The following is a 13,660-nucleotide window of genomic DNA, read 5'->3' as shown; positions in this document are numbered from 1 at the left end:
TATCGACCGAGGGGGATCATTTTTACAACATTATGATACTTTTTGTTGTTTATACCTACTATATTTGTGTAACTGTTCCATGTATTATGTCTTTATGTGATCGTATGTAATTTACCTGTGTCTTGATAAAGGGGCAGATTGCCTCGAAAATTTGACAATTTACTTGTCTGTACTGTCGTTATTACTACTTGACATATATCTATTTCTAGTAATACGCATCCAACATTTGTTTGTTAGGATCCAGTACATATTATGAGACTATGGCGAAGGAAATCGATCAAGGGGTTTGAACGATAACAAAGCCTTGTTACCTTAACTGTAAAACAAAAATTGAACATATCATTTTTTAAAGTCCTTTCATGGCGTCTTTAAGTCCTAAATGTTCTTTTTAATTTTCATTTTTAATGAAAGATATTTAACTACTTATGGCTGTCACAATGTTTTATACAACACTTTTCATTTGTTATTTCCGGGCCAATTCATATTCAAACAATCTTCAGTTCATATTAGGATTCAGAGCTTTTCAAGTCTAAAAGCAGTAAAGTAAACTATTTAAGACTAGTCCTGTCAAGTATTTATCAATCAGTAAATTCTAATGATATCCTGATCAATATCTATATGGTTATATTTGTTCAATCATAATTACCTTGTTCAGCCCAGCCAATCAGTGAGCCATGTCCTGGATGTTGGAATGCTGGTACAGTATTTTTCAGCTCCTTGAAAATATTCCTTAAGCTATAACAAAAACAAACAAGAAATATCTTTAAAAAAGATAAACGGCATAGTTTTAATGCTGGTGGTTATGATGTAAAACTACTGGTGAAATAAGTTAACGAACTACATTGTAATTAATAAATGCGCAGTTTCTGCACGGATAACAAAATTATATCAGTTTAAATCATTTTTGGTGATAATAAGACTGCAAATGTGTCATTTGAATAGATGCATCCACTTATTCAGCTTGCATTCAATTTAAATGGACATCACGGTAAAAACGCTGCAATTTTCACTGAATGTACGCGTTTTGTTCCTTTCCAGGTATGTTTCTGTGCTGTCCCAATATTCACAGTCAATCCCTATGTCCAGCTTGACCACTCGATTTAGTTGGGAATCCCCCTCTAAATTTAGCGCTGAAATTATTTTTAAATCATTACGTGACTGTTTTGAAATCGTGGCAGCACAAACACACGATAGTTTACAAGGCGATATATATATTCCATCTGGGTTAGTTGGATAACGATATTATACAGTGGTTTAAATGTTAAATAACACGTTCTGTATATATTACGGCACACATATTTATGTGTAAATAAGTGTAAACATTGTTCATATAGTATAGTGACAGTAGCGATGTACTGGTACAGACTGTATAAATATTACCGAGTTTGTGGAACTATTACAGAGTTTGTGGAAATCTTATCGAGTTTGTGGAAATCTTACCGAGTTTGTGTAAATATTACCGATATTGTCATGACCTACTTTCAAACAATCAAGCAGAATACGAGCGGCGTCCGTATTACTGCTGTTTTCATGTTTGAACTGTTACAGTCTATTGTACTGCTTCCCAAGTTTAATTCTAGGATTGTGTTTGACTCATTTTCCTATTATTCTCTTCATTGCGGAAGCTGTTATCGTTTTCAACCGCAGTCGATTCACATTGGAATCCATTTTTGTTTCCATGTGTTTTAGTTTGTTGTGCGCATGCGTTTATCGTATATGTCACAAAATTTTTGCATATTCAGATTGTTTGATAATCTTTTAATAATTGATAATTGATGTTTTTATGTACATAGGCCTACATCATCGAATTCGAATGGTTATTGTTCAGAAGGTTATTGTTTTAAAGATATACCCAATAATATGATAAAAAATACAAAATAAATATTGGTTTACCGTGAGGTCCCTTTAACTTTGTTTCGTTTTTAACTGTATATCTGCATTTTGCATTGACCGCTACATTGACCAATCATATACTTCATCTGGACCAGAACGCCACCTGTCGCGTCATATCCGGAGCCAAAACAAAATTAGACGGCTATGCCGAAAAATGTCAGATTTCCCTATTCGCCAATATATCCACACCTACACATACACTGTGGCTTTAGGGTCTTCACCAGTAAAATTGTATCCTGTTGCAAATCTCCCAGGAGTTTAGGAGGCATAACATTTTTTATATTTGCACCTCCCGCGATAGGTCAGTCGGTTTGCATGACGGTATTACTTCAAGTGCAGATCAGATGTGTGTAGTTCAACGCTACCTATTCGTATCGGTTTGTGTTTCTTTGAAAGATGATAAACGGACTGGTTTGTGCGGTTGTGGCTGTGTCCTTGAACAAGACATTTGACCCGGATTGCTCTAGATGGCATGCGACAGGGCTCACGTATGTTTTTTTTTCAGTGATGTAGCTACCGACTACTACAAAGAGACCCTACTTCATAGGGGATAAACTAAACAAACTGACTAGTAATGTTGTACAATAATATTTTTTAAAGATCTATTTTCGCATCAAACAAAATTTTGTAAAAGAATGTCTGCAGCCCCTGAAAGAGATCAGTAGAACTTTTACCCCCTTGGAGACGAGACAGGGGAATGTCAACCTGAGGGAGGATTCTTAAGTTGCCAAACACGAGGCTTTTTGAATGCTTGGCAGCTTTAGAATCAAACCCCAATGTTTAAGATCGAGTTTAGATCTCCCTGTCTCGCTCCCAAAGGGGGTAAATGATTAATAGAATCTTACATGGACCTATTCCGTGGACAGCGATATCTCAACCTGAGGGTTTGTTTAGTCAGCACAAGGCTTGATATAGCCCTGTCCACAGTACAGGTCGTTGTTAGATTTTTTTTCTTACATGCTTTTAAAATAGAAACAAACTGCTGTGAAACTTTTTCATCGCACTATCATCAATGTCATTCAAATGCGCGTTCATAATTGATTACGTTATCAAATATGCGACATGGTTACGCTATCATAAGTGGGATCATAGCGCGTGAAAAATATCTCTTCCCTACTGTAAACTGGTTACAGACAATTATAGAGAGCTACGTATACCTTTACCCTACTAAAAACGGAAATTCGCTTGTATAGGAGAATATTTTATCTTACTCTGTTTACCTGCTTATATTACATCAATACAAAACAGATGTGACATGACTGAATGGTCGACATGATGTCATTGTATTGTTGCAAACAACTGTTGAGAAGGTGTGGCTTGTATCAATCATGCCCAGGGTAAGATAAAAAAGATATGGAAAACACATATCAGAGGTATATATGGGTAATAGTTTATATTACAGTCCATCAGTAAGCATCATTAGTTTGACTATTGCCTATGTCCTTACCTAGGTGGAAGAGTCTTGTCCTCCTCGCCCTGAAAACTGAAACTCAGGCCTGAAATATAACAGTTAAATGATAAAAAAAGATCTCAATTTTTTTCCTATCAATACATTAAGGGTCCAATATGAAAAGATAGATTTTTTTTGTTCAAATTTAGGAACCAAATATCCAATTTTACTTTTTGATGATTGAAAGTCTAACACTAAACTTGCTTGATGATAGAGCTTGTCCTAAAAGACTCCAAATCTTCAACTCATATCCAACCATATTCTCGCTTTCGCTATATCAACCAGGAATATGGGCCGAGTCGCTCACCTGCTATGCAGTGATCCGTTAAATACAATAATATAATAAAAAAAAAAGTGTATCGGAGACCAGATATAAGGTCTCAGAGCCTAGCGGTTATATGAAAAGGTGTCTTTTAAATAATTCGGCAAATTTACCTCTTTCAAACTTTAATTACGGTCAAGGTCATTTATTTGAACAAACTGCCTAGTCCTTCACCCTAGCAAGCTACAAACCAAATATCATGTATCTGGATCATCTGGCTATTGAGAGGAAGTCATGTAAAAATTTCAGACAATTTGACCCCTATGACCTTGAATGCAGGTCAAGATCATTAATTTGAACAGACTCGGTAGTTTATCAACCCAGCATGCTACAGACCCAATATCAATTTGAGATGAATTTGTTTAACCATAAGGGGTCGATGGGCCTTAAAGGTCATCTGACTTTAATATAATTTGGCACATTTGAATTCAGTGACCTTGAATTTATGCTAGAGGCCAAAATTCAAGTTTCGAAGTGTATCAGTTTCGAGAAGAAGACGTTCAAAAGATGTGATTATATCTGCGAGTGGTAACCTTTAATGAAGCTCAGTGTCATCAGTATGTGCCATTGCATTTTTTTTTTTTATTATCTGCTGTTTTAGCAGGTATTGGTTTTATTCGTTCACAAGAGCAACTAATGTTTGTGCATAACATAACAATTCAACACTAAAATATTTCATTTTGGACGATAAACAATAGTACACAAATGTAGGAATATGAAGATGGTTTATTTGTATTTGATTCTAAAGTCCCATATCAGGTTTCTGGCTTCTGGCTTCTGGCTTCGTGAGAAGATGTCATTTAAAGATTTTAGCATATTTGACCCATGTGGCCTTGAATGAAGTTCTAGGTCATTCATTTCAACAATCGTGATAGCCGTTCACCCCAGCATGTTAAATGTCCAATATCATACCGCACGGGCTTCTGCTTAATGGTAAGTCATTTAAATATTTAGGCATCTTTTACCCTTGTGGCCTTGAATGAAAGTCAATGTCATTCGTTTGAACCATCGTGGTAGTCCTCCACACAAGTATGATATAGGCGCAAAATCAGGCCTTATGGGCTCTTAATGAAAAGAAGCCGTCTAAAGATTTTAGCATATTGGACCCCTGCGACCTTGAATGGAAGTCAGTCAAGGTCATCCATTTGAAAAAAAAACAAACTTGGCAGACCTTCATTCAGTATGCTACAGACCTATTATCGGATCTCTGGGCAAATTGGTTATAAAAAATCGTTTAAAGATTTCAATATATTTCATCCCTCTGACCTTGTACGAATATCAAGATCATCCCTTACAATAAACTTGGTAATCCTTCATTCTAGCATGCTACATACCTAACAGCAGGTTCTTGGGAAGTTGGAAATGTATATTGTTTACGACGAACGCCGGAAGACGCCTGACAAAAGGTGATCGTAAAATCTCAGTTGACCTAAACATTTTCGCCGATTTCACCCTTTGACCCTGAAATAGGTCAAATTAATAGTTTCCCAGCATGCAACTAACTAAATATTAACTCCCTGTGCCTCCTGCTTATTTAGAAATCCTTTAAATATTTCATTTTACCATGCCACCTGGAATGTAGGTCAAGGTAATTAATTTTAGCAAACTTGTGGTCCTTCATCCCAGCATGCTACAGGCCAAAAGTAAGGTCTTTGAGCCTGTTGGTTATTGAGAAGTAGTTGTTTGAATGGAAAAGTTGACGCCGGACGGACTACAGACGCTGTGCCACGGCATAAGTCTCATGCCCTTCGGGTAGGTGAGCTACAAATGGCTTGTTGTCAAGTATGATGTCAATCAAAATGGAAATGAACACTACATTGTTGCCCCATAATCTGTAATTATATGCTCTGATTTTCATTTTGTCAGAATTTTCACTTAACTGCAATAGACATGGATCGATTTAAACATACATCGTATCTTTATCGCTGGATAAATGTGCGTGCGTGCGTTAGTGCGTGTGTGTGTGCGTGTGATATTTCCAAAACTTGGACCATTCTTTTCACTACACTTTTTCTTCAATACACTTACCATGAGCTTGACCTTGTCCATGGTATGGATCCTGTCCCAATATCACCACCTTCACCTGTAAAAAAGACATATTTGGAAGTAAATTATATATACATGTATAAGCAGCCAGTAGTATATATATATACAAATGTATACAGAAACCTATCTTAACTTATTTTTAATTATTTATGAAAGTTATTTACCATAAATCACCAATTAAGCTGTCTTATAAGACTCTATAATTCATTGAATGAATATGCTATAAAAAGTATGTTGTTAATTAGTTAAGATACTTCATGTCTTGCATCAGTAAACTTCAAAAGAAAGTGCCTAAAATGCTACATAGTTAAAATTTCTGTACTGTTTATACATTGCATCATTACACACTCAAAATTACACATGTATCATTTCTTTACTACATGTTTATATATTTCACCATCACATACACATACACATCCATGCACACCCTCATATACCCGCTTCCTCACATGAATATATACTCTCACATACATATACACCCTTACATACATATAACCCTTACGCACATGTACACCCTGAAAAACACATTATACATTTGAATAATATATATGCTAGGAAACATCAATGTTTACATGTATATATACAAGTAGTGGAATTATACAATTAAGCAAATATTTCTAAAGTCTTTTTCACTCACTCTGTATCCTAGTATCCTTTTCACCCTTACTATTAGCAATGCATTTTTGAATCATGTAATTATCCTTAATAATATTGATGAGACCGTTTATACTTAGTGAGTTAGGTAAACATCTCATTCTGGAAATATATTGTTTTATGATAATAATGATTTCATTATCAACTCGATTACTTGGAATGAAATTTTAATGAATGAGGCCAAAAAGAAAAGTTGTTTTATTAAATGAGAATGGTATTAGCCAAGCTTCCATTAATGAATCTATTTTACGTGTATAATTGCAGATATACCGATGCTACCACTGCATAGTAATGTCCAGATGTTTATCAAATGCTATAGATCGATAAACGATTTACCACCCAGATACTGCTATATCTTAAGGGTATTGTCGATTGACAATGGTGTACAAATGCAGGTGAAAACTGATTATTCAGAAAACATAGAAATGTATTCACACAAAATAGTAAGTCACTGACATTAATCAAGGATAAATGACGAGGAGATGTTTGCAAAATCAAAATTTGTCATTTTCATTATAAGTTATTACATATTTTGCCGATGTTCACGGGACTGCAGTGTTCTCGTTTCCTTAAAGATAGGTTATTTTCTTACCTTCATCCCGTACCTATGTAGCACTCTTAAGTAAACAAGACAAGCGGATTTTGCAAATGGGCAAATCGGTGAAAGAGCAGTGATCCCATATTTGCATTAAAAGTTTTAACACCTAATGATATGGTAACAACACTAGGGAATGATGTCCCTTCATATGCTACATTGAAAAGGTGGGTTGCGGATTCTAAGCGCGGCCGACAGAGCCTTGCGGATGACTCCCGTCCTGGAAAGCCTGTCAATGTTGCAACCCAAGAAATGAAGGGGATTATGTTGAAAAATAATACAATATCTCCGGCAAAATTCAAATCCTTCAATATGAGGCTCACAACATTTCAATCAGTCCTCGCAACTCAGACGCCACCTATTGACAGGTGGTAATGACTCTCAGTGCATACAAAACTGTGTCATCTCAGCTTATCTACGGCATGAAAATTAATGTGGTTTTGTATTTTGTTCGCCAGTTTCCACCAAAAAAACTCGATCGGTACAGGATAGCACACGTGAAGATAAGAAAATAATTTATATCTCCCATTATCTTATCCTCTATTGATGTCACTAATTAACTTTTTTATGTAAAAATGTTTCTATGAATGTTATTGAACAATCTGTTTTCACCTGATGGTGTCGGCCATTGCACTCGACAATACCCCTTAATCGAAGATATGGACACAGAAAGGCGCAAAGCTGCATGCGCCAATAAAGCAGCCGGGAGTAAGACAATCACTATTTAATGAAGCGAGAAGTATGGAAATAGGTAATGATGATCATATTGTTGATACATCAGAATCCATGAACGACTTTTTGAAAATGGAGAACTTTGTCCAGTAATATTTTTAGATTTTTCCCCTTCAAATTTTTTTTATATATATTTCTTTTATTTTTAAACATAAAAACCAAAAGGTTACATTTCACAAGAACAATTATATAATTACTCGCTCACCATTTTTCTTCACTTTCCCATTTGAACAGTATAACTGATCAAATTATGATTATCTTAGATCCAACCTACCTTACATTCACACTCGCATACAACATGAAGACATATGGAATCGGACAAAACACAAAGAACATCAGAACAAAAACAAAACACATATAAAAAGAGCTACAAAGAAAGGAAGAGAGAAAAGGAGGGGGATTGAGAATGATGAGAAAGAAAGGGACGACAGGTTGATACGAAGGTGAGAGGAGGTCAGACTTTCGGTTTATACATTTAAAAGGGTGGATGGTATTTAGATTTTTTTTCTCAACATTTTCGATCAGGCAAGTTCAACAAGTTTTAATATTTTTTCCATTCAGTAATAAAACATTGAGGCACTGTCCTTTTGGACTGTGTAATAATCTTTTATTAAATTTACCAACGCCATAACATTTAATGATTTATGAGCGCACCTGTTTTTGTACAGATATTGTTAAAAAATCAAAATAATTTCATTATAAACATTATTATCAATGCCTATAAGTTCAAATAATCCAAACATCATAGCTTGCTTATTAATTGCAAAAGGAATAGTAATGATATCTAAAAGTGATTCAAAATTGAACAAAAATTGCTGAACTCATTACAGTCCCATAAAATATGGGAGAATGTCTCCCTTTCACCATTACAGAATGTACAGTTAGGATTATTTGTTAGGCTAATCTTGTAAATAAAATCATTAGTGGTAAATATGTGATGATTTATTCTGTATTATTATTGTAGCCTTGTAGCTCAGTATTTTTTGTTATTTTAAATGGGAGTATAACTTTTTCAATGCATCATTATTAAAATCAAATATATTTCCCAATTTATTTTGAGCTGAAGCAAGGTTTTCTTGTTTTATGAGTAGTTTGTTAAAATGTTGAGACCCCTTTTTCCTCTTCAAAATTATCGAAAGGGGACAAGATTAGGCTGTGCTACAGTTTTTTTTTAAATGGTTAGAAATGGAGCATTCCCTTTGTCTATGATTGCTTACACCCTGCTTTTAGATGTGGTTAAATGCTCTCCTTTGGCACAACACAGATGCACTACTCTGATGACGTCAGGAAATTTTGGAAGGTCACAATGGGATACAGACTTTTTCAAGTGTTTATACATAACTGAAAATATGTTTAAAGAACACTGTTCTCGATCTACAGATAGTTGTTATTAGTTATTCATTTAACTTCATAAATAGACTATCGTCAGATACTCAGTTGAAAACATTACCAGTGTTGGTTTCACTTTCTCTTTCCGAGATTTCCGTATCTGTTTACTGTCAAATAGAAGTCGTTTGTGCGCTTGTCCTAAGCTTAATTGGTTTTAATTATTATATTTTTATCGGGGTAGTGTCACCCTGAAAGTCAGTCACGTGTCAGAATTTCAATACGGTCTGTGAGCTGGCCTTTAACTGACCACTGCCTCACATAATATATGCCTTTAACCAGCTGGCAAGCGTCCTGTTATAGGCCTAAACGAAACTAAAGGGGTACATACGGGGTTATGAAGAATCTAAAACTTTGTTTGAATCTAACATGTAGTATTATTAAATAAATTCATGAAAGCACTGGACAGATTAAAAAATATGGCAAAACAATCCATTTGTTTTTTGATTCTGTATACTGACACTAAATCTAAAAAAGTACAAATTTGTGTACATGTGGTTTTTATATTACTTTCTGCACTTAATCAGTCAGGAAAGTATACTTAAATGTTTAATTATGCAGATACATTTCATCGGATAACAATCACACAAATAATATTGACATTTAGCTATCAGCTGCACATAAGGTGTGTAGCATTTAAACAGATTAAGATGACATAGCTTAAACAGTTGACAAATCATTTAAGAAACATTCAAACGATGACTCACAAATTAAGGCTTCTTTTAGATAAAGCATATATTCTAACTTAAATGTTAACAAACGAAAACTTCAAAGGATGGAGGTCAGCAACTTCAGCTACCTATGCTATCCTCCAACATTGTCGGAGTAAGAAAGTGGAGGGAAATGGTGAAAATAGGTGTCATAGGAACATGCATTCCTTGTTTGGCTAGCTGCCAGCACAGGCAGAGACTGAAATATGTCCCGCTGTATCTGCTTAATATGATCAGTAACAAGGGGAATGCGGAAGCTGTGACTCAGCAATTACACTATTTCATGTGGTACGACAATAAGGATATGAAGCTAACAATAGCGTGGGAAAGGGACACAGGGTCGTGTACACTTATGGGACACTTTGACCCAATATATTACTGTTACTGATGTACAATTAATGGATATGATCTGAAATAAAATGCTATAGATTTTACACATCGAACAGTAAACTTACTAAGTCCGGACAACAGAATTGTGTCCAGGAAAACACCTGATGAGCTGGTGGATATATTGACACTTTTGCTCTCTCAGCCTCCACAAGTTTGATCCGCTGACAGATAAAAAGTAAGATTATGTCTTTGTTTCTGGAGCTTGTAGGAAGTGATGTTACTTTCATTTTGTTAGCCCACCATCATCAGATGGTGGGCTATTCAAATCGCCCTGCGTCCGTGGTCCGTCGTCCGTCCCTCCGTCCCTCCGTCCGTCCGTCCCTCCGTCCGTCCGTCCCTCCGTCCGTCCGTAAACAATTCTTGTTATCGCTATTTCTCAGAAAGTGCTGAAAGGATCTTTCTCAAATTTCATATGTAGGTTCCCCTTGGTGCCTAGTTATGCATATCGCATTTTGAGACCTATCGGAAAACAACATGGCCGACAGGCAGCCATCTTGGATTTTGACAATTGAAGTTTGTTATCGCTATTTCTCAGAAAGTGCTGAAGAGATCTTTCTCAAATTTCATATGTAGGTTCCCCTTGGTGCCTAGTTATGCATATTGCATTTTGAGACCAATCTGAAAACAACATGGCCGACAGGCAGCCATCTTGGATTTTGACAATTGAAGTTTGTTATCGCTATTTCTCAGAAAGTACTGAAGGGATCTTTCTCAAATTTCATATGTAGGTTCCCCTTGGTGCCTAGTTATGCATATCGCATTTTGAGACCAATCGCAAAACAACATGGCCGACAGGCAGCCATCTTGGATTTTGACAATTGAAGTTTGTTATTGCTATTTCTCAGAAAGTACTGAAGGGATCTTTCTCAAATTTCATATGTAGGTTCCCCTTGGTACCAAGTTATGCATATTGCATTTTGAGACCAATCAAAAAAACAACATGGCCGACAGGCAGCCATCTTGGATTTTGACAATTGAAGTTTGTTATTGCTATTTCTCAGAATGCACTGACGAGATCTTTCTCACATTTCATATGTAGGTTCCCCTTGGTGCCTAGTTATGCATATTGCATATTGGGACCAATCAGAAAACAACATGGCCGACAGGCAGCCATCTTGGATTTTGACAATTGAAGTTTGTTATCGCTATTTCTCAGAATGTACTGAAGGGATCTTTCTCAAATTTCATATGTAGGTTCCCCTTGGTGCCTAGTTATGCATATCACATTTTGAGACCAATCGCAAAACAACATGGCCGACAGGCAGCCATCTTGGATTTTGACAATTGAAGTTTGTTATTGCTATTTCTCAAAGTACTGAAGGGATCTTTCTCAAATTTCAAATGTAGGTTCCCCTTGGTACCAAGTTATGCATATTGCATTTTGAGACCAATCAGAAAACAACATGGCCGACAGGCAGCCATCTTGGATTTTGACAATTGAAGTTTGTTATCGCTATTTCTCAGAATGTACTGAAGAGATCTTTCTCAAATTTCATATATAGGTTCCCCTTGGTGCCTAGTTATGCATATTGCATTTTGAGACCAAACGGAAAATAACATGGCCAACAGGCAGCCATCTTGGATTTTGACAATTGAAGTTTGTTATTGCTATTTCTCAGAAAGTACTGAAGGGATCTTTCTCAAATTTCAAATGTAGGTTCCCCTTGGTACCAAGTTATGCATATTGCATTTTGAGACCAATCAGAAATTAACATGGCCGACAGGCAGCCATCTTGGATTTTGACAATTGAAGTTTGTTATCGCTATTTCTCAGAATGTACTGAAGAGATCTTTCTCAAATTTCATATGTATGTTTCCCTTGGTGCCTAGTTATGCATAAAGCATTTTGAGACCTATTTGAAAACAACATGGCCGACAGGCAGCCATCTTGGATTTTGACAATTGAAGTTTGTTATCGCTATTTCTCAGAATGTACTGAAGAGATCTTTCTCAAATTTTATATATAGGTTCCCCTTGGTGCCTAGTTATGCATATTGCATTTTGAGACCAAACGGAAAATAACATGGCCAACAGGCAGCCATCTTGGATTTTGACAATTGAAGTTTGTTATCGCTATTTCTCAGAAAGTAATGAAGGGATCTTTCTCAAACTTCATATGTAGGTTTCCCTCGGTGCCTAGTTATGCATATTGCATTTTGAGACCAGTCAGAAAACAACCTGGCCGACAGGCAGCCATCTTGTATTTTGACAATTGAAGTTTGTTATCGCTATTTTACAGAAGGTACTGAAGGGATCTTTCTCAAATTTCATATGTAGGTTCCCCTTGGTCCCTGGTGTTGCATTTTGGGACCAATCCGAAAACAACATGGCCGACAGACAACCATTATCGCTAAATCTTAAATTTTATATATAGGTTCCCCTTGTTTGAAAAGTACTAGAGGGCTGTTTCTGAATTTACACAGATTAGTAAGACTTAGAGGAAGGGAAAAGTAGAGAAAAGATCAATCTGACATGGAACCTATAAAGATCATTCAATGGTGGGCGCCAAGATCCCTCTGGGATCTCTTGTTATTAGTATGTGTTTGATTATCACTTAGATGGTATGACCATGAAAAAGGGCTTCATTACATGGCAAATTACAAAAGACATTGAAATTTAATTTCTATAGTAATTATCTTAATGATGTAATCATTTTCTGCTGTCAGTGCCAGTTCCCAGGCTTACATGTTTTGAAGCAGGTCTTGAGGGAGAATTTGAGTATTAAGCAATGAAGAGCAAAACATGGCGTTCGACTATATTCCTTGATATTTCCGCGAAATATGATGTCACGGGATTTTGCAATTCACAGGGAGATAGTTTCGCTATAGTATAAAAAGTTTAAAATGTATTTTGTATATGTTTAAAAGATTGGCTGTCTCATTTACTTCCTGATTTGTGGGCCTGTGTAGTTAAATATCGACAAGCGGGGTGAGATGTTCTTTAGGTGGGTTACGTTTGTGGCCAATTGATTCATTTGAAAGACTAACCCCTGAAAGGTAAAGAACGCAACAAGTATTGACATGTATCGTATATATTGCGAAACTACGTACACACTCCATTGTATCATGTCAGGGTATCGGGCGAGCCATCAAGTAATGCGCTATTGAAATGTTCTTTCTTAAAGAACGTACGTGGGTATTTCTGGTTAAGGGATTGGGTGCCGTAGATCATGAGTCGTGGCATGAGTCCTAGTTATCTTACTTCGTCATTTGTGTTACTATGTAATGTATATCAAATAGTTAGCACTTTGTATCATATTCACTTTGTGTTGTTAATCCGAAGGTAGTAAAAATTTTGATTTTCTGTCGTAGTTGTACTGTAATGAATATCTTTAATATGTGTACAATTCGCATACATATATATATATATATATACAATTGTCTAATAGACGGCTTGTCACTGTGATCATGTCAGAGTATCGGGTCGACATCAATGTACCATTGAAACGTTCCTTTTTTCAGAACGTGGATGTGACGCTGCGG

The 13,660-nt window shown here is 36.0% G+C and overlaps 1 long non-coding RNA gene across 1 annotated transcript; it reads right to left on the bottom strand.

The window, feature by feature from the left end:
• Window positions 1–625: 625 nt before the first annotated feature.
• Window positions 626–10,343, bottom strand: LOC117318581. The gene is made up of 4 exons (XR_004530409.1): window positions 10,244–10,343; window positions 5,694–5,748; window positions 3,341–3,389; window positions 626–735 (listed from the first exon to the last, which is right to left on the bottom strand). It is a non-coding gene; the product is annotated as an uncharacterized LOC117318581 (long non-coding RNA).
• Between the last annotated feature and the right edge of the window lie 3,317 nt (window positions 10,344–13,660).

This window comes from Pecten maximus, unplaced genomic scaffold (assembly GCF_902652985.1).
Source record: "Pecten maximus unplaced genomic scaffold, xPecMax1.1, whole genome shotgun sequence".
In the NCBI taxonomy this organism is placed as follows: domain Eukaryota; kingdom Metazoa; phylum Mollusca; class Bivalvia; order Pectinida; family Pectinidae; genus Pecten; species Pecten maximus.
This window is presented reverse-complemented; position numbering and strand designations above follow the sequence as displayed.